Source organism: Schistocerca cancellata, chromosome 1 (genome assembly GCF_023864275.1).
Source record: "Schistocerca cancellata isolate TAMUIC-IGC-003103 chromosome 1, iqSchCanc2.1, whole genome shotgun sequence".
Lineage (NCBI taxonomy): Eukaryota > Metazoa > Arthropoda > Insecta > Orthoptera > Acrididae > Schistocerca > Schistocerca cancellata.
Window position 1 is genome coordinate 11,157,428 of NC_064626.1, and position 23,788 is coordinate 11,181,215.

The window sequence follows — 23,788 nt, forward strand, 5'->3', positions numbered from 1 at the left end:
CCGCGGGCTCCCAGTTCTCCTGCTACTCGACGGCAGGGAGGCGCGCGCCGGCCTTAAGCAGACGCTTCCTGTCAGTGTCCCTTTGCCTGTGGTCCAGCCGAGCGGGCCGCGCCACCGACGTCAGCCTGCGCTTTACTTTCGCGAGTCCGCGTCATTGAAGCTACGATGGCACGACGACGCGGCCTTGTCGAGGCCGAGATTTTCTACTATCTGAAGAACGTTTCACCGATGCGATCGAGTGATGAATCCGGTAGTGAGACGAAAGCAGAGAAGGACGACGATTTTCAGAATGAAAATTTCACTCTGCAGCGGAGTTTGCACTGATATGAAAGTTCCTGGCAGATTAAAACTGTGTGTCGGACCGAGACTCGAACTCGGGACCTTTGCCTTTCGCGAGTTCGAGTGTCGGTCCGACACACACTTTCAATCTGCCAGGAAGTTTAACGACGATTTTGTCTGAGTGTACACTGCTGACTCGAGTGACTCAAACGAATCAAACGAACGGCAGGCAGGATGTGATCCATCTGACGATGGCCTGCCTCTTGCACAACCATTCTACCCAAGTTTTTGAAGCGACGAGTGCGCAGTCCACTGTACAGCTTGTGGTCTTTAGGTGTCGGATTTACGAAGTACATTTATTAAATTTTGTGCGTATTTCTCTGTTTAAGAGGTTTAATCTCGCGTTTTTGTAGGTGTAAATTCATTCGGTCTGTAGCACAATAGTTGCTCACTGAACAGCCAGTTACGTAGATCATTAACGCATCAGCATCCGGTTGTGGCACGTGAGGGTAGCAAGTTGCATATCTGGGACTGCTTTTGTGGATCACTTCTTCAGTTGGTGCTGCTAGGATGTGTGCTGATGTAGGAGCAGCGGGCAGCGGCTGGTGAGCAGCTGAATGTGCTTTCAGCTGCGGTCAGTCACCTCGAGGCTGCTGCCTAGGGCCGGAGACACCTCGGGCGTCGCTCGTTTTACCCACGGGCTCTGCCTCCGTGCACACGACGCAGCGGGTCCGCCCTCGCAGCAGGGTGGGTGGCGGGTGGTGGCGCTCGAGGCGGAGGGCCGGCGTGGGGACTGGCCGCCTGGCCCCGCAGGGTCCGAGCAGCACACCAGGGCAGGGGTTCACTAGTTACTGGGAGCTCCAGTGTTACGCGGCCCCTTAGGCGGATAGCGTTCACGGTCGGAAAGCAAGCCGACGTGCACTTGGTATGTCTGCTGGGAGGCCTCATCCGAGATGTGGAGGCGGCCTCGCCCCTGGCTATCGAGCGTGCTGGCTGCAGTCGTGGCTCACGTCGGCACCGACCACGACTGTCGCGTGGGTTCTGGGACCATCCTCAACTCGTACAGGGAGTGAGTTGGCGGGGAGGGGGGGTGGCGGGGGGGGGGGGGGGGGTGGCGAAGGTTGCCAGTCTGGCGCGTGGGCTGCAAGCAGAGCTCGCAATTTCTAGCGTCGTTCCCAGTCGACTGCGGTCCTTTGCTTTGGAGCTGTGGAGGGTCTCAACCGAAGGCTTCGCCGACTTTGTGACGGTCCTGACTGCGTATTTCTAAACCTGCGTTGTCGTGTCGTGATTTATAGACCTCTGCTTACTAGGTCATGGGTGCACTACGCAAAGTAAGCTGCTACTCGGGTAGCAGAGTACTTGTGAAGTGCACGTCGGGTTTCTTAGGCTAGGCAGTAGCTCGAGCTGCTCTGATGAGAGCACTCGCCAATCGATAAGCAGCAAGGGAAGTCAAACGGCGTTCACAATGAAGACACCTCGACTGTCACAATTTTATCAGTAAACTATCAAAGTTAACAATTTTGTATTCCTAATAAAGTTCCCGAATTTACTGCCCCGCCGGGAAAGTTCTCAGACTCGAATTATTCGTGGGGCCGAGACCTCGCTGAAAGCTCTGAGATATTTAGCGAGTCACGGAATGTGTATCGGAAACACAGATTAGAGACCATAGGCGGGGGAGTTTTCACCGCAGTTGGCTGTCTCTACTGAGATCGAAGTTGAGTGTGATAGTGAAGTTATCTGGTCGCGTGTAACAGGTGTAGGTGAAACCACGTCAAATGGTTCAGATGGGTCTGGGCACTACGGGACTTAACATCTGAGGTCATCAGTCCCCTACAACGTAGTACTACTTAAACCTAACTAACCTGACGGCGTCACACACATCCGTGCCCGAGGCAGAATTCGAACCTGCGACCGTAGCGGTCGCGCGGTTCCAGAAGCGCCTAGAACCGCTCGGCCACACCCGCCCGCAAAACCAAGTCAATTGTTGCATGTTCAAACAAATTTCGGGCTTGCAGCCGGTCGCCGCATGCGACGGCTCACCTGAAGGTGACTGGCAGGCGCCCAGCTGAAATGTCGTGCCAAGTATTGAACGACGACCGGCTGCAAGCCCGAAACTTGTTTGAACAGTCAATTCGCCGGGAAAATTTTAAAATTCACAATTGTTGGATGTTTCTACAGCGCACCCGTTTCTGCTGTAACAGCTCTAGAATCATTCAAAGAAGGTCTACGATCAATAGCAGGTAGATACCCAGATCGTGGAATACTAGTTGGAGGCGACTTTAATCTCCCGAGTATACACTGGGATGTCAATGGATTCACTGCAGACAGACAGTCATTTTTGAACACGTTTTCTGAAAACTGTCTTGAGCAGCTAGCTCAGCAGCCCCCACACAATGGAAATATCTTAGACCTTGTATCTACAAATAGGCCAGAGCTTATCTACAATGTCAGCAACGGGAATTAGCGGTCATGATGTCATTATAGCAATTACGATTACGAAAATTGAAAATCAGTTAAGAAGGTCAAGGCAGTGTTTCTGCTAGAAAGATCAGATAAGCAGTTGTCAGCATCTCACTTAGGCAATGAATTTACATCACATAGTTCCAGTAAGGTGGAGGCAGAGGGATCGTGGGCAAAGTTTAGCCAGCAGATAAATCGTGGTCTGGACAGTTATGTGCCTAGTAAGTGCATAAAGGATGGAAAAGACCGACCACGTTTTAATAAAAATATTCAGAAGATGCTGCTTAAGCAGAGGACGTTGCACTTTTGGTTCAAAAGAGAACGCACAAATGACGACAAGTAAAGGTTAGTAGACATTCGTCCGTCTGTGAAAGTATCTGTGCGCGAAGCTTACAACAACTACTACCGTCGTACCTTAGCAAAACATCTGGCAGGGAACTCGAGAAAATTCTGGTCGTATGAAAAATCGCTAAGTGGGTATAAGGTTTCCATTCAGTCCCTTCTTGACCAGACTGGTGTGGCACTTGAAGATAGCAAAACGAAAGCCAAAGTCTTAAATTTCACGTTCAAGAAATCGTTCACACAGGAGAATCGTACAAACATACCACAAATTAACCACTGGACGCACTCCCGTACGGACGACGTAGTAATAACCGTACCTGGCGTAAGGAGACAACTGAACGATTTGAAAGCAAATAAATCATCACAACCGGATGGAATCCCAGTTAGATTTTACAAAGAGTCCTGTACGGCACTGCCCCCTTATCTAGTTTGCATTTATCGTGAATGTCTCGCCCATCGCAACGTCCCAAGCGACTGGAAAAAGTGCAGGTGACTGCAGTTTATAAGAAAGGTAAAAAAACGGACCCGTAAAATTACAGACCATTATCCCTAACAAACTTTCTTGAGATTGACAAGCTTATATGCACTCAGCACGGTTTTAGAAACCATCTCTCGTGCGAAACTCAGCTTTCACTTTACTCACTTGATATTCTGAGAACTATGTATGAAGGGCAACAGGCGGATTCCATGTTTATAGATTTCTGGAAAGCACTTGACACAGTGCCCCACTGCAGGCTGTTAACGAGGGCACGAGAGTGTGGAGTAAGTGCACAGACGTGTGAGTGGCTCCAAGGTTTCTTACATCATAGAACCCAGTTTGCTGTCCTCGGCGGCAAGTGTTCATCATAGGCAAGGATATCGTCAGGAGTGTCTTAGGCCTGCTGCTGTTCTGTGTATACATACATGATTTGGCGGACTGGGTGGGCAGAAATCAGCAGTTGTTTACTGATGATATCTTGGTGTACGGTAAGGTGTGGAAGTTGACTGACTGTAGGAAGATAAAAGTTGGTGTGACGAATGGCAGCTAGCACTAAATAAATGTAAGTTTACGCGCATCAGAAGGAAGAACAAACTTTTAATGTTGGGATACAGTATTAGTAGTGTCCTGTTTGACACAGTGGAGTCGTTTAAATATCTGGACGTAAGGTTGCAGAGCGGTACGAAATGGAACGAGCGTGTTAGAACTGTGGTAGGAGAAGCGAATGGTCGGCTCGGCTTTACTGGCACAATTTGAGGATAAAGTGGCTCGCCTGTTAAGGAGACCGCGTAAAGCACGCTGGTGCGACCTATTCTTAAGTTCTGCTAGAGTGTTTGGGGTCCGTGCCAGGTCGTATTGAAGGAAGACTTTGAAGCAATTGAGAGGTGGGCTGGCAGACTGTTATCGGCAGGTTCGAACAACACGTTAAGTTTTATGGAGATGCTTCCTGAACTCGAATGGGAATCCCTGGAGGTGAGGCTACGATCTTTTCGGAAAAGACTATTGAGAAATGTTAGAGACCCGGCATTTTAAGCTGACTGCCGAACGATTCTGTTCCCTCCAATATACACCACGCGGGACGACCACGAAGATGGGAAAAACTAGGGCTCATATGGAGACATAGCTGTTTTTCACTCGCTCCATTTGCGAGTGGAACAGGAAAGGAAATGACTAGAGTGGTACAGGGTGCCCTCCGCCACTCACTGTACTGTATCTAGGTAGCTGTAGATGTAGATTGTAACTGGGGGTGTGTACGCTTCTTAATGACGAGCCAGATGTGTGTGTGTGTGTGTGTGTGCAGTGCAGGACGGGGCGCTCAAAAGCACTAGGACAGCGGGCCGAACGAGTTGTCGGAGTCGGTAAGTCACTGATAAAGAAATCTTTACTGAAAACTCAAACCCAATATCACTGATCCTCTAATGTAAATACGTAAGTCAAGTTGCGTCACGGCCGATCTTTTGCTGTCATTTCCTGTCTTTCACCAGTTACAAAGAATTTTGACGTACGGTTCAATTTGTAGTTGACAATGGCGACGATGCGGGTGCTGTGGGCGACTGACGAGGCGGCGAGGACGTGGCGGCCGGTGCAGCTGGCTGGCTGGCGCCGAGGGCCGGGCAGGCAGGGAACTGTGGCGCGTGCTGCGCGGCGTCCCGGCTGCCGAGCTGCGCGGCCCGGTCCTCGAACTGACGAAGCAGCGCAGTTCGTAATAATGGGTGGCACTCAGCCCGGGACAACTGGATGCTTTCGCCGGATTACTCTACACTCGTGGAGCATACGGAGCTCAGGTCATTTCGCACAATGACTTGTGGACCGATAAGTAGGGTCCTCCTTTCTTTCAAAATACCGTGTCGAGGAACAGATTTGCAGAAATATGCAGTCATCTTAGGTTTGGTTCTCTCTCATCGAGAAGACAACGTAATGAAACTGATTTTTGCCTCGCTTCAGAAATACGGAATCTATTTACTGACAATTGCATCGCCTGCTACAAGCCGGGCGAGACCGTGGTTACCGACGAGCAGCTGGGTCCCGGTAAGTGCCGAGTAAAGCTGGCAAGTGTGGCACACAATACTGGCTCCCGTGTGATGCTGGCGAGCGCGACGTCCCGCACAGATTCCCTTACCGCGGCAAATGTGAAACTCGTGATCCGAACGAGGGCCTCGTTCCTCGTGTTGTCACGGAGCTGGCGCAGCCGTTCCTGGACTGTGGTCGTAACGTCACGACCTCCGTGAAATTGGCGGACGAGCCGAAACAACAAGGAACGAGTACAGTCGGTCCCTGTCGCAGCGCCAAGTGGAGATGACGCATTGTACGCGACACAGTTGTACGAGTCGGGCGATACTCTACTCACAGTATACCGAGGAAAAAGAAAATGTCCTTATTCTGAGTAACGTGTCCGTCGGATGTCGGGTGAATGAGAATACTCAGAACAAATTTCCGGGGACTGTGAAGCTCTATAACGAAGCTAAGGGTCGAACCGATACAGTGGGCCGAGTGTGGGGCCCTGCGGTGCTCGAGCAGTGGACCGTGCCCGCGCCCGCCTCTCACAGTATCCTCCATCTTGCCGCGATCTATGCTCACAGAATTTTTAAGTTACTCACCTCTGAGAAGGTTTCACACCGAGACTTTATCCTCAAACTACCAGACGAGTTTGCTGTCCCCTATAAACTGTAGAAAGGAGCCAATCTCACCTCACAGGTACTCGAAACCGGTGCTTACGAAATACGCAGATAGAAAGCGTTGTCAAATTCGGGTTCCCTGCAAAAAGCGAGGGGGGAATAAAACGTCGAACATACGCTTCGTGTGGAATAACTGTATGTGGAAAACTAGCCTAGCAAAAACTCTTGTCGAAAGTCTCAAATGTGAGACCGTGCCAGCTTAGACAATGCTGTCGTCTCTTTGTTCTTAAATATTTCCAAATATTTATAATTATAGACTCAAATTCTTTGTTCTTATATTTCAGTTCCTCGATTGTAATAAGCAATAAAACGTGCAGAGCATTCTAATCACCTGTTAGCCGCACGGGATTAGCCGAGCGGTCTCAGGCGCTGCAGTCGTGGACTGTGCGGCTGGTCCCGGCGGAGGTTCGAGACATCCCTAGGGCGTGGGTCTGTGTGTTTGTCCTTAGGATAATTTAGGTTAAAGCAGTGTGTAAGCTTAGGGATTGATGACCTTAGCAGTTAAGTCCCATAAGATTTCACACACATTTGAACTAGTCACCTGTTACATTTTAGAATCTTTCACAAATACCTGGTATGTACCTTATTTGTCTGCAAAAGTGAAAATACTATTAGTACTCATATAAACAGAGCGTTTTGACTCTATTTCAATCTTACTGTAAAGAAAAACATTGTGACATTGTTTTACTTATCCGCTTTAACGATAACTCATAAAAGAAATGAATTTCTTCTGTAAAATTTAAAATAAACAAAGTTTATATCCGAAAATTTATGTTTGACAGTGTACTATTCAGTTTTGGGACCAAATTATCCTCTGATTACATATTAGAGTCTTGTCGAACGTACTGTCAATATGGTGACAATCGAACACCTCCCAAAAATGAATAAAATGGTGGTTTCCTACTGCGGGTCAAAAATGATCCTCGTGGTACCGGTAGGGGTAGCGCAAAGTCCAGTACTTCTAGTGTTAAGGAAAAGTTTTACTTCAATATTGTTCTCAGTTTGCCAAGGACTGGTCTTACGTAGTCATGTCGATCAGTTTTCTAATTTTGTTGTTTCTGAAATTACGGTCCGAGGATCTACCCGAATTGAAACTGTGGCTTAATCAGACTAATTACAGGTGGATGTCTCGTGACATAATTAATGAGATTATAACATTTGTAAGCATGTCTCGATGAGAAGTTTGAATCAGCAAATAAAAGAACACAAATTATATGCATTAATGCTGGACGAGACATCCGATAGACACTATGTGGTAAAAAGTATCCAGAGACCTGGCTGAAAATGACTTACAAGTTCGTGGCGTCCTCCGTCAGTAATGCTGGAATTCGATATCGTGTTGGCCCACCTTTAGCCTCGATCACAGCTTCCACTCCACTATGCCATTTGACAGGCCAGTGTGCAACTTTTTACTTAGGTCGTAAATTATTTTGCATTTGCTCATTTGAAAGTTCCTCAAAGTTTTGTGTGACATGATTCATAAAATCTTTGCATGTTTGTGTTTGTTGTTTTGAAGAATCTTCAACTTTTGAGTTAAATTATTATTTTTTTGTATTAAATCAGTGAAGTTTTGTGTCATAAATTTTTTGTGTTTGTTTATTCCTAAAATCATTAAGAGTTTTCATCATCCCTAGCATTAGTTGTATAATTGTTCGGGTATAATTTTGAATGCTTACTGAGTTGTATTTGATTACATTTGGGCCCATTTTGCCCGATGTGAAAATTTTAGATCTATTTGAATCTGCATTACCGCACCTTTCCTCGTGTGGAAAAATGCTTCCTGGTGAGACTTGCAAATTTAATTTGTCTACTGCAAGTAAAGTCATTTCATTAATCACAAGACAGCTATCCTCAGTCATAGTTGACCTCAAATAATAGTCGCGGTTGTTGTCTAACTCACCAACATGTTCATGCTCCCTATCATTTGTTGCCACTTTTAGTTGCGGTGACTCTTTGTGCTTGTACATTAATTACTGAATTGTCGATAATGGTTTTTTATCTGCTGTATCCACTTCTGTCCTTGTGGTTTACTAAATGCAAACTTTTAAAATGAATACCCCTTTCTTAATTACTCTGAGTAGTCTCATAAACTGACATACTGCTGGGGGAGCGGTGTGCTGACCACATTCCCCTCCATATCCACATCCAGTGATGCCTGTGGGCTGAGGATGACATGGCGGCTGGTTGGTACCATTGGGCCTTGGTGGCCTGTTCAGGCAGAGTTTAGTTTAGTTTAGTTTGGTCTGAGAAAATTTTCTAAGTTATCCTGTGACATGTTGCAAACATATACTGCAACTCATTGTTGTCACACTTTCACTCACTTAAAATTATCAGCCAAAAAATGAGTTTCAGTATATGCACTGTGTTACTACAGTTTGAAATTCTCCAATTTTTAGGAGACAGGAGTGAGGTGCTACCAAGCTCAGCCATGCAAGCTATAAATCCTCCTCGATGGGTTTCACATCTTTTTTCTGGTAGTTTCCATACAAATTTTAGTCTCTGTCCATGCACATCTTTCTTAAGCTATCCTTTCTCTCTTTCTCTTGGCAATATTATTTGTTTCGTGCAACAAAGAAAGCAAAAGATTATTAATACAATGGAAAATTTTTACAATATGTTACACATATTTTACTTACTTCAGTTATCTATATCTGGCAATGGCCTGTCATGGTTGCCAGCTGGTTAATAGTTTCAGAAACCAGTACCAGTATGTTAGAAGTATTGACCCTGGCTGTTGACACACTTGTCCCTCTGTAACATTAGGTGGTGAATGGCTGTCTCCTAAAATTCCCAGGGCTGCGATGTTAACCAGTTCTGCACGTACAGCTGGACGTCGTCGTCCGAGGTGAATCGTTTGCCCCTCAGAGCCTTTTGAAGGGGCTGCCTTCTGATTCACTTCCAGCAGCACAGGAAAACAGTAAATGCCCAACATTACTCGCAAACCTTGACCACCCTCCAAGTGATCAAATAAAAATGACCTGGCAGTCTCACCCGTGGGGTCATTCTGCTCCACGACAATGTAAAGCCTCATACAGCCAACACAGTCGCGGCACTCCTGCAGAAATTCAAGTGGAAGGTTCTCAGCCACCCTCCATACAGTCCAGAAATCTCTCCCTGTCATTACATCATTTTTGATCCCCTTAAAAAGGCTCTGAAGGACAAATGATTCACCTCGGACGACGCCATCCAGCTGTATGTGCGGAACTGGTTAACACCGCAGTCCCGGGAATTTTATGAGGCAGCCATTCACTGCCTTGTGTCACAGTGGGAGAAGTGTCTTAACAGCCAGGGTCAATGCTTCTAACATGCAGGTATTGGTTTCTGTAATTATGCCTCCAGCTCGTTTCTTTTTGTCTAACATACACACAATACATTCACCCAGAATCATGGACAGGAAGAGACAGATGGCTCAAGAGTGAAAAATTTGACATTGGCTTAAGGAAACAATAGAATACATGCCCACACCAAAAACACATATGTACGAAAAGAAAGGTGAATATATATTCATCTTTATTTTGGTGCGGGCATGTTTATATTGTATCTTTGCCCTGCACAGCATTCTGATACTTATTAGATGACATATGCTTTATGGTTAAACCAAAATAAGATCTGTCACACTATGAAGATAGTAAGCGGGTGATATTTGTGCAGTTACATAACAAGATAAAATTGTACCAAATTTTTGTATTCAATATTTGAATTTCAATTGGAAGTGGATGAATCAAAATGTAGAATTTTTACCTCCCCCCCCCCCCCCCCAATCCCTCACTATGGAAGCTTGTAAATGAAATTGGCGAACCTGGGAAAGTTCTATCTGATATAAAAATAATATAATTATTATTCTTATAATGAAAGCAAGATGGGTGACACCAAAAATTATTGCAATCAGTCTTATATCACTGGTATTAAAAAGTCGTCAGAGGGGTACTTTGTGAAAGAATATAAGGAAAAACTGAATGTAGATTAGGAAAGATAAGCTGTGGTTTTTAGGAGAAGACTGTGACTTCAACTAGAGGGCAGATTGAGGAAAAAATGGAAAAAATCATTATATTCACAGACTTGGAGAATATTTTTGATTACGGAAAATGGAATAAAATGTTTTCCATTTTTATGCAGGGATAGAAGGGTAATCCATACACTTTATGGGAAGCAGTCAGAAGCAGTCAGCACTAATATAACTGTATAAGATGTTGAAATCAGGAGATGTCTAAGGTAGGATTCCTTATTGTCCCTATAGATATTTCATTTGTATATTGAAGAATCAACGAGGTACATAAAGGATTGTCTAAATATGACAACTGTTAGTCATGACAGAAAATTGCATGGAACATACAAAAACTAAGCTAATGGTGTGTGTAGGTACTTGATGTGCAGGAGGAAATAGGGTCAATTGTATAAAATAGTTGGTCTTAAATTAGCACAAAAAAATTAACTGCCAGCAAGTTGAACTTGAAAATCTGCATTGTGTAAATGTTAGCCTCACATTATTATGCCATGAACTAGAATCAACTTTCACTAGCAAAATTTCACAGATCAAGTCAAGTTCAATTACAGCTGTCAGTTCATAACTTAATGACACTATGAAAGAACAGATTTCTTTTGTGCAAGTGCAAGCTGAAAAGGGTTAAATAATAAATAATTGGTTATTAACACTCTCATAGTGCTAAAGTTTAAAATACCTGGTTTTCATATGTAAGGTAAGGTTATGGAAAATATTGGTAATGTTGGTTATGAGGACAGATGATTCTTGTACCCATGAGAATTCTAACAGATGACTTGTGAATAAGCTTAAAATGATATAATAGACTCTTAGCACTAGAGCAAATAAGTATATGGAGTTTGACAGCAGCCAATAATACCTTAACATTTCTTACAAAAATGTTCTCATGCTAGAGGAACAGTAATTTCAAAGTTTGTATCAAATTCTAAGCAATGCTGTACTCTCAGCAGGGTGATAATGTAACTACTAGATGCCCACCTGTGCACAGTGTGTAGACCAATCAGCAAAGTCACTTATATTGACTTGGATTAAAATGGAACTGAATCTAGGGTTTGATAGTAGATCAAAGGTATATTTTTTTCGCTTATTATTTATATCACCTTTGGTGACATTTCTTAATCAGAAAGATGGCAAGGCGCACTGTAGTTTGGAATCCATGTTAAACCGTATATCCCCATATATCCAAATAAGTAAATCTGAGGAATGTGAGAGTATACTGCCTCCAAAAGGACGATGCCAGTAAATCACTGTGGTGACTGCCCTATCTTAGCAGACAGTGCATAAATAGTTATTTGAGCAGTGAATAATACTTGGTTACAGACCTAAAATCTATTAGAACTCTCCACACTTACATATTACAGATCATTTGGTACAGATTTTAGCAAATCCATGGAAAAACATCTGTAATGTGTGCATATTCATCAAGCTGAGCAAACATCAGGTGTCATGTGACACCACATTCTCCTACAGTTTGTGTTCATTGTCAAATCAGTCATAGCACCTAACAGCCAACACCAGTTGGCCATCAACTGTCAGCTGCTGTTAGAAAGTTTTGACACACCACTTGGGAAAAACATATCTAAAAACAAAGATGCTGTAACTTACCAAACGAAAGCGTTGGTACGTTGATAGCAACAATAAAAAACACACAAAGACACACACAAATTTTAAGCTTTTGCAACCCAAGGTTGCTTCATCAGGAAAGAGGGAAGGAGAGGGAAAGATGAAAGGATGTGGGTTTTAAGGGAGAGGGTAAGGAGTCATCCCAATCCTGGGAGCGGAAAGACTTACCTTAGGGGGAAAAAAGGACAGGTATACACTCGCGCGCGAGCGCGCCCACACACACACACACACACACACACACACACACACACACACACACACACACACACACACACACACATCGATCTGCACATTGACACAAGCAGACATGTGTGTGTGTGTGTGTGTGTGTGTGTGTGTGTGTGTGTGTGTGTGTGTGTGTGTGTGTAACAAACACAGATCCAGTCCAGTAGTGCACTAAATTATGTCCATTAGTTATACATGTGTTACTAATTGTAATGTAGTGCATTATTGATTGGACTGCATTTGTTCTACACACACAAACGAAAGTGCTGTATGCCGTTACGTAGGTACTGGCTATTTAGTCAAATGTGATGTGAAGCTTGACACTTCTAACGAGTTCTTGAAAGTGACTAACACTCAAAATTAGCTAATATTAGCGTGGAAAAAAAAATATTACAGCATGTTTAGACTATGTTTTATTTCTTAAAATATGTTGAGGCTATGGACCACAAGATTAAAACTTCTTCTGCTTCTTTTCTTCCAGCTTTTCAATACAAAAATTTCAATGATAAATACTGAATATCTATAAACTACATTTAATGACTGCAGTTGATGCATTATAATCATGTCAATAGCTGACATACTATGTTGATAAGGATGGCTTTCACTAATTTACATCAACACTGAATCTTGACATCTTGGGTTGTCGGGTGTTCTGCCGGATATCAGCGTCGTACTTGCACGATATTTCGGTCACGTAGCTCGTGGCCTTCATCAGGTGCGACCTGAGACTACTCCTCGAGTGGATCTGGTCCAGAATTTATGCCTATGGCCTTCCCCCTCCACCAACGGCTGCAGGCGCTTCCTCTGTGGTCCGCGCCCATTCCCTGCGACCTGCTGGAGCGTTGCTGTTCCATTTTCCGTCCGCTGCGGTTCCAGGTGTTCCCTCTGCGGTCCGCGCCCACCAAACCCGCTCCTGGGGGTTTCATCTACAGTCTGGGGTACCAAGCATTCCCCCTGCGGTCCGCGCCCGCTCACCATGGCCTGTTGGAGCGTTGCCGCTACATTTTTCCTTCGCTGCGGTTCTGGATGTTCCCTCTGCGGTCCGCGCCCACCAGTCCCACTTCTGGGTGTTTCATCTTCGGTCTGGTGCGACTGGCCATCCGTCAGGGGCTCGTTTTCCATCTCCATGTCTATGGTTCTTCTGTTTGTGTAGTGTTGCAGCTGGCCCCGCTGCTCCTTTAACAATTCCAGAGCCGGATCCCAGGCTCTGCTTAGCTGGTACCCTGTGTCACGGTTCATAAGATCGTCAGCCATTTTAATTTCTATCGATTCTCTTATAACACTGTCCCAAAATCTGGGTGTTTGTGCTAGAATCTTGGTATCCTCATACTTCATGGCATGGTCTAGTTCTAGACAGTGTTCAGCAATGGCTGACTTAGTCACCTGTCTTAATCTAGTGTGCCTCTGATGTTCTTTGCACCTGTCTCCACAGTTCTTGTCGTCTGGCCAATGTAGGACATGCCACATTGACAAGGTATATGGTAAATCCCTGGTTTTCGTAACCCCAGGTCGTCTTTGACACTCCCCAGCAGTCCCCCAATCTTGTTGGATGGACAGAAAACACACTTGATATTGTGTTTACGGAGGATCCTACTGATTCTGGCAGAAATAGAGCCAGCATAGGGCAGATACGCCACCTTCTTTGCTTCATCTTGGTCTTCTTCAGGAACCTGTGGTATAGTGGCTGGTTGGAGTGCCCTCACAATTTGTCTGTCTGTGTATCCATTCTTGGAGAAAACTGTTTTGAGACGTTCTATCTCTATAGTTAGATTCTCTTGGTCTGACAGGGCACGTGCTCTGTAGACCAAAGTCTTCAGAACTCCATTCTTCTGTGCAGGGTGGTGACAGCTGCTGGCCTGCAGATATAAATCAGTGTGTGTTGGTTTTCGGTACACACTGTGGCCAATTGATCCATCTGCTTTCCTCTGGACTAGTACATCCAGAAATGGCAGCTGGCCATTCTTCTCCAGTTCCATGGTGAACTTGATATTAGGGTGGCATGAGTTAAGATGTTCAAGAAACTCATTGAGCCTGTCCATCCCATGTGGCCAGATCACGAAGGTGTCATCCACATACCTAAAGAAGCATGTGGGTTTAAATGTGGCTGTCTCCAATGCCCTCTCCTCAAAACTCTCCATAAACATGTTGGCAACCACAGGGGACAGTGGGCTGCCCATAGCTACACCTTCAGTTTGCTCGTAATATTGGTTTCTGTACAGGAAATACGTGGATGTCAGTGTATGACTGAACAGGTCCAACAGAGCACCGTCAAATTTCTCTGCAATCAGTTCTAGTGAGTCCTTCAGTGGGACCCTGGTGAACAGCGATACCACATCAAAACTAACCATGATGTCCGAATCTGTGATGTGCAGTTGCTTGAGGCGTTGCAGGAAATCTTGGCTGTTGTGTACGTAGGTGCCCCAATATTACTGACAATAGGCCGTAGGGGCACGCCCTCCTTGTGTATTTTAGGTAGACCATACAGTCTAGGTGACACTGGCACTTTTTCCCGTAGTTGTCTGATGATCTTATCGGGCATCCCTGTTTCCTTCAAGAGAGCACTAGTCTTCTTGGCCACCTTGTCCGTGGGGTCACACTCCAGAATTCTGTATGCAGGGTCCTCCAGAAGTTGGCGTACTTTCTCATCATAATCCACCCGCTGCAAGATGACAGTGGAGTTCCCTTTGTCTGCTGGCAGTACCACAATGCTGTTGTCTTCCCGTAGTTTCTTGAGTGCAAGCCTCTCCTCTGTTGTGATGTTCGATTTCGGTGGCCTGGCCTTGGTGAGGGCCCTGCAAGTCTCTCGGCGGACTTCCTCTGCCACATTAGGTGGAAGTGTGGCTGCAACTTGCTCTACTGCACTGACGAAACCTGAAATGGGTACGTTTCTAGGGGTCGTAGCAAAGTTGAGACCCTTTCTGAGTACCTTTAAGGTTGTATCATCAAACTGTATGCCACTCAGATTCGTCACAGTGCGTGTCTCTTCCATCTGCTGTGCTTTCTTACTCATGCGGTCAAACTTTGCAGATTGGCAAGATGAGGCATTCCTTCTAGCACACTCAGCTAACGACCAGGAGGCACGGTCTACCCAATACCAATCTTCTCTTGTTAAGGAGGCTGCCATGTACAGATGAATGTGTAACAGCTGCCTGGCCACAACATCTAACCTGTGGCGCATATCTCGAATCCTCTCTCTCACCAGTGCCATGCTGGCTCTGCGTTTTATCTTGTTCGCCGCTCTGGAGTTGAGGTGATGTTCAATTCTGGCAAATACTGGTACCACTTCTCCATCTCGACACCTCAGCAAAAAAATGTATTCACCACATCCGCAACTCAGAAGATTTCCTGCAACGCCTCAAGCAACTGCACATCACAGATTCGGACATCATGGTTAGTTTTGATGTGGTATCGCTGTTCACCAGGGTCCCACTGAAGGACTCACTAGAACTGATTGCAGAGAAATTTGACGGTGCTCTGTTGGACCTGTTCAGTCATACACTGACATCCACGTATTTCCTGTACAGAAACCAATATTACGAGCAAACTGAAGGTGTAGCTATGGGCAGCCCACTGTCCCCTGTGGTTGCCAACATGTTTATGGAGAGTTTTGAGGAGAGGGCATTGGAGACAGCCACATTTAAACCCACATGCTTCTTTAGGTATGTGGATGACACCTTCGTGATCTGGCCACATGGGATGGACAGGCTCAATGAGTTTCTTGAACATCTTAACTCATGCCACCCTAATATCAAGTTCACCATGGAACTGGAGAAGAATGGCCAGCTGCCATTTCTGGATGTACTAGTCCAGAGGAAAGCAGATGGATCAATTGGCCACAGTGTGTACCGAAAACCAACACACACTGATTTATATCTGCAGGCCAGCAGCTGTCACCACCCTGCACAGAAGAATGGAGTTCTGAAGACTTTGGTCTACAGAGCACGTGCCCTGTCAGACCAAGAGACTCTACCTATAGAGATAGAACGTCTCAAAACAGTTTTCTCCAAGAATGGATACACGGACAGACAAATTGGGAGGGCACTCCAACCAGCCACTATACCACAGGTTCTGAAGAAGACCAAGATGAAGCAAAGAAGGTGGCGTATCTGCCCTATGCTGGCTCTATTTCTGCCAGAATCAGTAGGATCCTCCGTAAACACAATATCAAGTGTGTTTTCTGTCCATCCAACAAGATTGGGGGACTGCTGGGGAGTGTCAAAGACGACCTGGGGTTACGAAAACCAGGGATTTACCATATACCTTGTCAATGTGGCATGTCCTACATTGGCCAGACGACAAGAATTGTGGAGATCAGGTGCAAAGAACATCAGAGGCACACTAGATTAAGACAGGTGACTAAGTCAGCCATTGCTGAACACTGTCTAGAACTAGACCATGCCATGAAGTATGAGGATACCAAGATTCTAGCACAAACACCTAGATTTTGGGACAGTGTTATAAGAGAATCGATAGAAATTAAAATGGCTGACGATCTTATGAACCGTGACACGGGGTACCAGCTAAGCAGAGCCTGGGATCCGGCTCTGGAATTGTTAAAGGAGCAGCGGGGCCAGCTGCAACACTACACAAACAGAAGAACCATAGACATGGAGATGGAAAACGAGCCCCTGACGGATGGCCAGTCGCACCAGACCGAAGATGAAACACCCAAAAGTGGGACTGGTGGGCGCGGACCGCAGAGGGAACATCCAGAGCCGCAGCGGAGGAAAAATGTAGCGGCAACGCTCCAACAGGCCATGGTGAGCGGGTGCGGACCGCAGGGGGAACGCTTGGTACCCCAGACCGTAGATGAAACCCCCAGGAGCGGGTTTGGTGGGCGCGGACCGCAGAGGGAACACCTGGAACCGCAGCGGATGGAAAATGGAGCAGCAACGCTCCAGCAGGTCGCAGGGAATGGGCGCGGACCACAGAGGAAGCGCCTGCAGCCGTTGGTGGAGGGGGAAGGCCATAGGCATAAATACTAGATCAGATCCACTCGAGGAGTAGTCTCAGGTCGCACCTGATGAAGGCCACGAGCTACGTGACCGAAATATCGTGCAAGTACGACGCTGATATCCGGCAGAACACCCGACAACCCAAGATGTCATTAGATCGCCGGGAAAGCCTGAAGAGTTACAACACTGAATATTGTTCAGTTGAACCAAGTTTACTATTATACAATGTAGGAAATTGATGAACTGGGCTCACTGATCTCCAGTAAGCCATCAATGTTTAACTTGGATATGTGACTGTTGATGAGATGAGTGAATTCTGTTATCTCGGAAGTAGTATAAATGAAGGAGGAAGAAATACGTATTAACAAGGATTGCATTAGGTGTAATGGGTTTACATAAAAAGAATCATTTGGCATCATCCCACAAAATACACAGCCGGAGAGTATGAAAGATACATGGAAACTTATGTTTGGAGCAGAATTCTGTATATGGGTGTGAAAAATGAGCATTCGTGAATACATAAGTTTAAGTGATTAGAAGCCTTCGGAAAATGGTGTTGCAGGAGACTGTTGAAGGTCAGATGGACTAATCGAGTAAGAAATGAAGATGTCCTGCAACAGAGACAGTTTATCCATGTAGCACACGCCATGGATTTGCACTATTTAAGGCCCCACACTGCTCTGCATATTTTTCCCTGGGACATGTTACCTGTTACCAGTTTTAGATTGAAAATAATAATACAATGCAGTATTATGTACATATGACTTTACAGTAATGATATATCAGTGCAAATAATAAATCATACACATAAACTTGAGTGTGTAAAGAACACATGTTATTTTAATAAACCACACTGTCATAGGTGCTGGGCCACAGTGGGAGAGGCTGGACTGATTGACTGAGTCTGGATTACATTTGCAGACCGAATCCACATAAAATTGTGGTCACTGATGAGTGCACGTAAATTTCTCTTTAGATCGGTTCATTATTACTGTAACAATATTAAACAATGAAACACTTCAACAACAATTACTTTCCTAAGCAAACATTCAAAAATAATACTTTAGGTCCGAGACAAACCTTAGAGTGGAACCTAAAACTTCTCAGTTAAATCAGTTAACATTACAATTTAGTAAAGCAACTAAAACTTTATCCTACAATAAATTTCAATGGTGTTTACTTTAAGCAAATAGTAAAGAGCATACTTATGAGGCCCACAAAACAGCAGCTGATACCAATGCAAGCCACTAACAAAATAATAGTATCACATTTTAGAAAAGAAGCAATAGCATAATAGCATGAGTGGTTAATGGTCAGTGAGTAACACATAATCTGAGATGGAACCTAGCTTACCTTCCTAGCTTACCTTTTTTTTATAAGTGGCTGGTTGCTTTGTGACCACTGCTTCATAATTAACATGTCTGTTAGATTCCAGCATTAGTCTGACCAGCTATCTAGCCTCTAAAATAAAACTGCACAATATATAACACCATTTTAATCACCAAGATCAACAGCAAGAAATAGATGAACTATCTAATACTGTAGTGCTGAAACAAGGCTAGCAGTAATAGTGCTGAGTAACAGTAACTGTAGCAAATATTTCTTCAACAAAACAGCTGCATTTCATTTCATGCATCAGTTGTCCACAGACACATTATGTGCAGCATCACTTGCTGCAAGCCACTATCTCTCCCATACAAACCATGTCAGCTGCTAACCACCCTGTCCAGCATAGTCTCAGGTCAATAAACAGCATCACTTAAAACCCGCACCAACTTACGATGACCAGTGTATTGTTCTCTAGTGTCTGTCAGCAAAACTCTTACCTATTCTGAGGCCAACTTGCTCCTCCCCCACCGCGAACTCACTTGTTCCCACACATAAATCAATTTGAAGCAGAAAGATTCTGCTACTCCAGGACAAGGAAATCTTGCCAACCTAGTTTGGCTGCTGGCAATCTAGATCAAATGCCATCCACAGCACAACATTTTACACATTGCAAATTGACACCAGAGTTTTATCTACATGTTCAGTTCTGCTGTGCATCTGTGCATCACTATGGACACATGCCACAAAATTCACAACAGAGATTGTTTGCTTTACATTTTTATCAAAGTGACTCCAAAATTTGTTCACTGAGAAACCCTCACACAAAACAACATAGGCCTATAAGTGAAACAGAACCCCAAAGACTGACAACTGTTTGTTTGAATTAAGGTTAGTGATAATTTAGCTCATTTGATTCTCTTTCTTTGATCCTGTTTTAAGCTCTTTTCTCTGATTTTAATTTCAAGTATACTGTCTCTTTTTAGTATTTTTTTCACAATGTGTCAAAGGATTTCTGTGAGGTTTTCATGAATTCCTTAATGTTTAGTCCATTCAAATGTGTCAGTGATCACATTTTTTTCTATCAAATTTTGCAGCACTTGGTTTCAACTTAGACATATTGTGACTGGATACCTCTTACTAGTTCTGCACTGCATATAGATTGTCTTTTCAGAGTTTAGTAACAAAGAATCGCATAAGGACAAGAGTTAGGCAAGGAATCATGTTTTGTTACAGATCGCATGTGATCAAAAAGTCATAATTTTCAGTATCTGGCAACGATTTCTGTCACAATTAGATGTCACAAGCTATAAATAAGAGTAGCATTTAACACCATGTGCCACCTGTTGTCCAAAGTTCATTCGCCTTCTAAGAACCTTGTATCTCTTGCTATTTATGTATAACCTATCTATGTCAAAAAAATGAAACAGGATGCAAATTTTCTCTGGTATGATTTTTAGACTAAGTATTTTATGTGGTAGTTACACTGAAATGTTTGCCTAGAATGTGATATTGGACAGCCCCCCCCCCCCCCAAAAAAAAAAAGAACCCTTAGTTCTGATGGCAGATATATGTAGTGTAGTCCGATGTCTAGGTTAATTGGAAAAATGGGAGTTTGCGCTGATATGAAACTTCCTGGCAGATTAAAACTGTGTGCCCTTTCGCGGGCAAGTGCTCTACTAACTGAGCTACCCAAGCACGACTCACCCCCCCATCCTCACAGCTTTACTTCTGCCAGTACCTCGTCTCCTACCTTCCAAACTTTACCGAAGCTCTCCTGGGAACCTTGCAGAACTAGCACTCCTGAAAGTAGTGGAAGGTAGGAGATGAGGTACTGGCAGAAGTAAAGCTGTGAGGACGGGCGTGAGTCGTGCTTGGGTAGCTCAGTTGGTAGAGCACTTGCCCGCGAAAGGCAAAGGTCCCGAGTTTGTGTCTCGGTCCGGCACACAGTTTTCATCTGCCAGGAAGTTTCATATCAGTGCACACTCCACTGCAGAGTGAAAATCTCATTCTGGAAACATCCCCCAGGCTGTGTCTAAGCCGTCTCCCTGCAATATCCTTTCTTTCAGGAGTGCTAGTTCTGCAAGGTTCGCAGGAGAGCTTCTGTAAAGTTTGGAAGGTAGGAGACGAGGTACTGGCAGAAGTAAAGCTGTGAGGATGGGGCATGAGTCGTGCTTGGGTAGCTCAGTTGGTAGAGCACTTGCCCGCGAAAGGCAAAGGTCCCGAGTTCGAGTCTTGGTCCGGCACACAGTTTTAATCTGCCAGGAAGTTTCAGACAGCTTGTTGGTTGTCGTGCCAACATAGAACGCAGCACAGTGGTTGCAGCTTAGCTTGTCGACCACATGAAGCTTATCTTGTAGACCACATGACTGGTTTCACGGGTAGCTCTGTCTTTGATAGGATAGGTGGTGTTAGTGTCCGGAGTGGAGCAGGTGATGGTGAGACAGGTCTTGCATCTAGGTCTATTACAGGGATATGAGCCATGAGGTAAGGGATTGGGAGCAGGGGTTGTGTAAGGACGGACAAGTATATTGTGTAGGTTCAGTGGATGGGGGGGGGGGGGGGGGCGTGGGTAGGATGGGGAGGATAGTGGGCAGGACATTTCTCATTTCAGGGCATGACGAGAGGTATTCAAAACCCTGGTGGAGAAGCCATTGGCTGAAAGCTTTAAGTGTGGAAATCTTTTTGTTGCGCCTATCTGTGACAACATGAAAATGATGCTGCTTAAACTTATTAGGTCCATCTATAACACAGGAGAGACACAACACTCTTCCAGAAATGTATCATTGTTCCTACACCAAAGAAGGCAGCAGCTACAAAATGTGAACAATACCGAACTCTAAGCCTAATATCACATTCATCAAAAATTCTCATAAACATAGTTCTGAAGAGAATTGAAGTGAAGGTGGAGGATATGTTGAGTGAAGATCAGTTTGGTTTCAGAAGGGGATTGGGAACAAGAGAGGCGATTCTGGCACTGAGACTCGTTATCGAAAAGCAATTACAGAAAATTAAACCAACTTATGTCACCTTTGTAGACATGGAAAATGCATTGGATAATGTTATCTGGCAAGAGATGTTCATAGGGCTGAGGAAAAGTGGAATAAGGTACAAAGACATCCGTGTGATACTCAATTTCTATAAGAATGAGGTGGCAGTGATTAGGAACTGTCACCAGGAACAAGAAGCAAATATTAGAAAAGGGGTAAGGCAAGGATGTGCTCTCTCTCCTCTTATATTCAATGCTTACATCCAGGAAGCTGTAGACCAAGTTCAAGAAACTACTGAGGTCGGGATCAAAATTAATGGGCAGAAGATAGACATGCTACATTATGCAGATGATATTGCTATATAGTCACAGAGACAAAAGAAGATCTAGAGGGAGTCCTCAGAACAATAGAAAAAATTCTATGCAATCAGAATGGAATGAGAATAAACAAGAAAAAGACTAAAGTGATGGTATGCAGTACAGGAGCAGAATATGAACCTCTGAGAATGAGAATTGGAAGAGAGGAGCTGGAAGTGACAGAGGAATTTACCATTGTCCGGTGGTTGGATTCCCACATGTTTCTTGCTTCCATCCCTTGTCGGCTTGCAGCACTGCCACCGTAATCAGCTGCGGCTTTGCCGTGCTAGCGACACTGCCGCAGGCTTCCCGGTTGCAGACCCACAGGCGGACTCGCCCCGGTTCCTGGATGGTGGGCGTCCCTCGTCGACCCCGCCCCCACAGCTGTCGCTGCTGCAGGAGCCTTCCCCGATGGAAGTCGATGCGGTTGTTTGGACTGGTCCAGCCTGCCCTCCAGCTCTTCCTAGCCGGGACTCCATCGCTGCCTCTTCTCCTGGGTCATTTTCGCCGCCGCCCGAGGCTTCGTCGTCGTCCTCGAGCATCCGGGCGTGTTATGTGTTGGGTCCATCATGGTTTCTGTGCGTTGCGTCCTTGGGGTCATTTCAGCTGGTTCCGGCTTCAGCACAGGGCAAATGCCGGGACGCGGGAGTCGAAGCCACCCAGCCTCGCTCCGTTGGCTCCCCGTTGCCTCACAGAAGCCACACCCCCCCCCTTCGTCGTCAGGCCATGGCAGCACCTGACATCTTGGTGGCCTTCAAGGGGGGAGGAATGCTGTATCCGTGGACCCAACCGAATAGCGCGCACGCTCTGCTGTCGCATCACTTGCCACAGTTTCCCGTCATGACCGCCGGCGGCGCATGGCGTTGCCACCGACCGATGTCGCACCATTGCTGAGCTGGTGCCTACAGCACTCTCTGGCTACACAATATAACAGGAGCGCTGGCCCCGAGTGAGGGAGCCTTGCAGACAGCTCGTTGCAGTTGTCAGTGCTGTCGTTCGTTGTCTGGTTAGCTAGTTCGCTGTGTGATTCAGTATTGTATAATGACTTAGGCCACAAATCAGGAATATCCTTTGGACACTAATTGGAACTGTATCTATGGTACACTCTTCGCTCTCAATAAAGCTAAGTAACTGTTTTATACTAGCTGGTGCTTATTTGTCACTAATCGTTTTCCTGCCACCAGATTTTAGTCACAACCTGGTCACGTCCTACTCCATATCCAAATTATGGTTGCCACGCCCAGGCAGCCATAAAAGAGATAAATATTTGCATACAGGTTTGAGTTACAGTCTCTCAAACAGAATTACAGTTTCAATATTAATGTAACTTTGCTGGACTTTTATGCTGACTTTCTTTTATCTGCTTTTTGTAAAGCTCGAAGAAATAATGGCTCTTAAAATAAAAGCAATTAAAATGTTATTTTGTGCTTTACGGTCTCCGGACAAGGAAACATCAGACTTCGATATTTGAAAGATATAGGTTGGGTTGCATGCATGAAAGAACACACATTATAATACGAGACCACTAATAAAATGTTACTTAATGTCCATTGTCCTTCATCAGTTATCTTCACACTGACTGCTGTGAATTATTACTACATAAATAAAAATTGTTTATGACAGAAGCAATTAGGTTCTGTATACTGCCATTTAAAATAAAACACCAATACTTTTGATGAATTACTTTATCAACTAAATAACTGTACAGTGTCTAGTAGAGTACACTTGCACATTCCTCTCAAAACTCTAACAGACAAAACGGAAGAATAATAGTTGAAAGTTTTTGTCTTTTGTTTTAGAAATAAAAATTACCTGAGATATTATCTCTTATGACTATTACATGTATATAAATTAATTCTTTGCCACTACTCGGCAAATTTGTTCCATACAGAATTTTTCTTTTCCCTTAAAATATCTATTACATTGCCCCCTAAATAGTGAGGCTAAGTGTCAAACTACAGTCAAACTATCTACTTCTAAGGTTTGTTTACAATATCCTTCAAAAACATGCATATACCAATTCTGCTTTACATGTATATACAATAATCAAATTTAAATTATCATGCCATACTTCTTGGT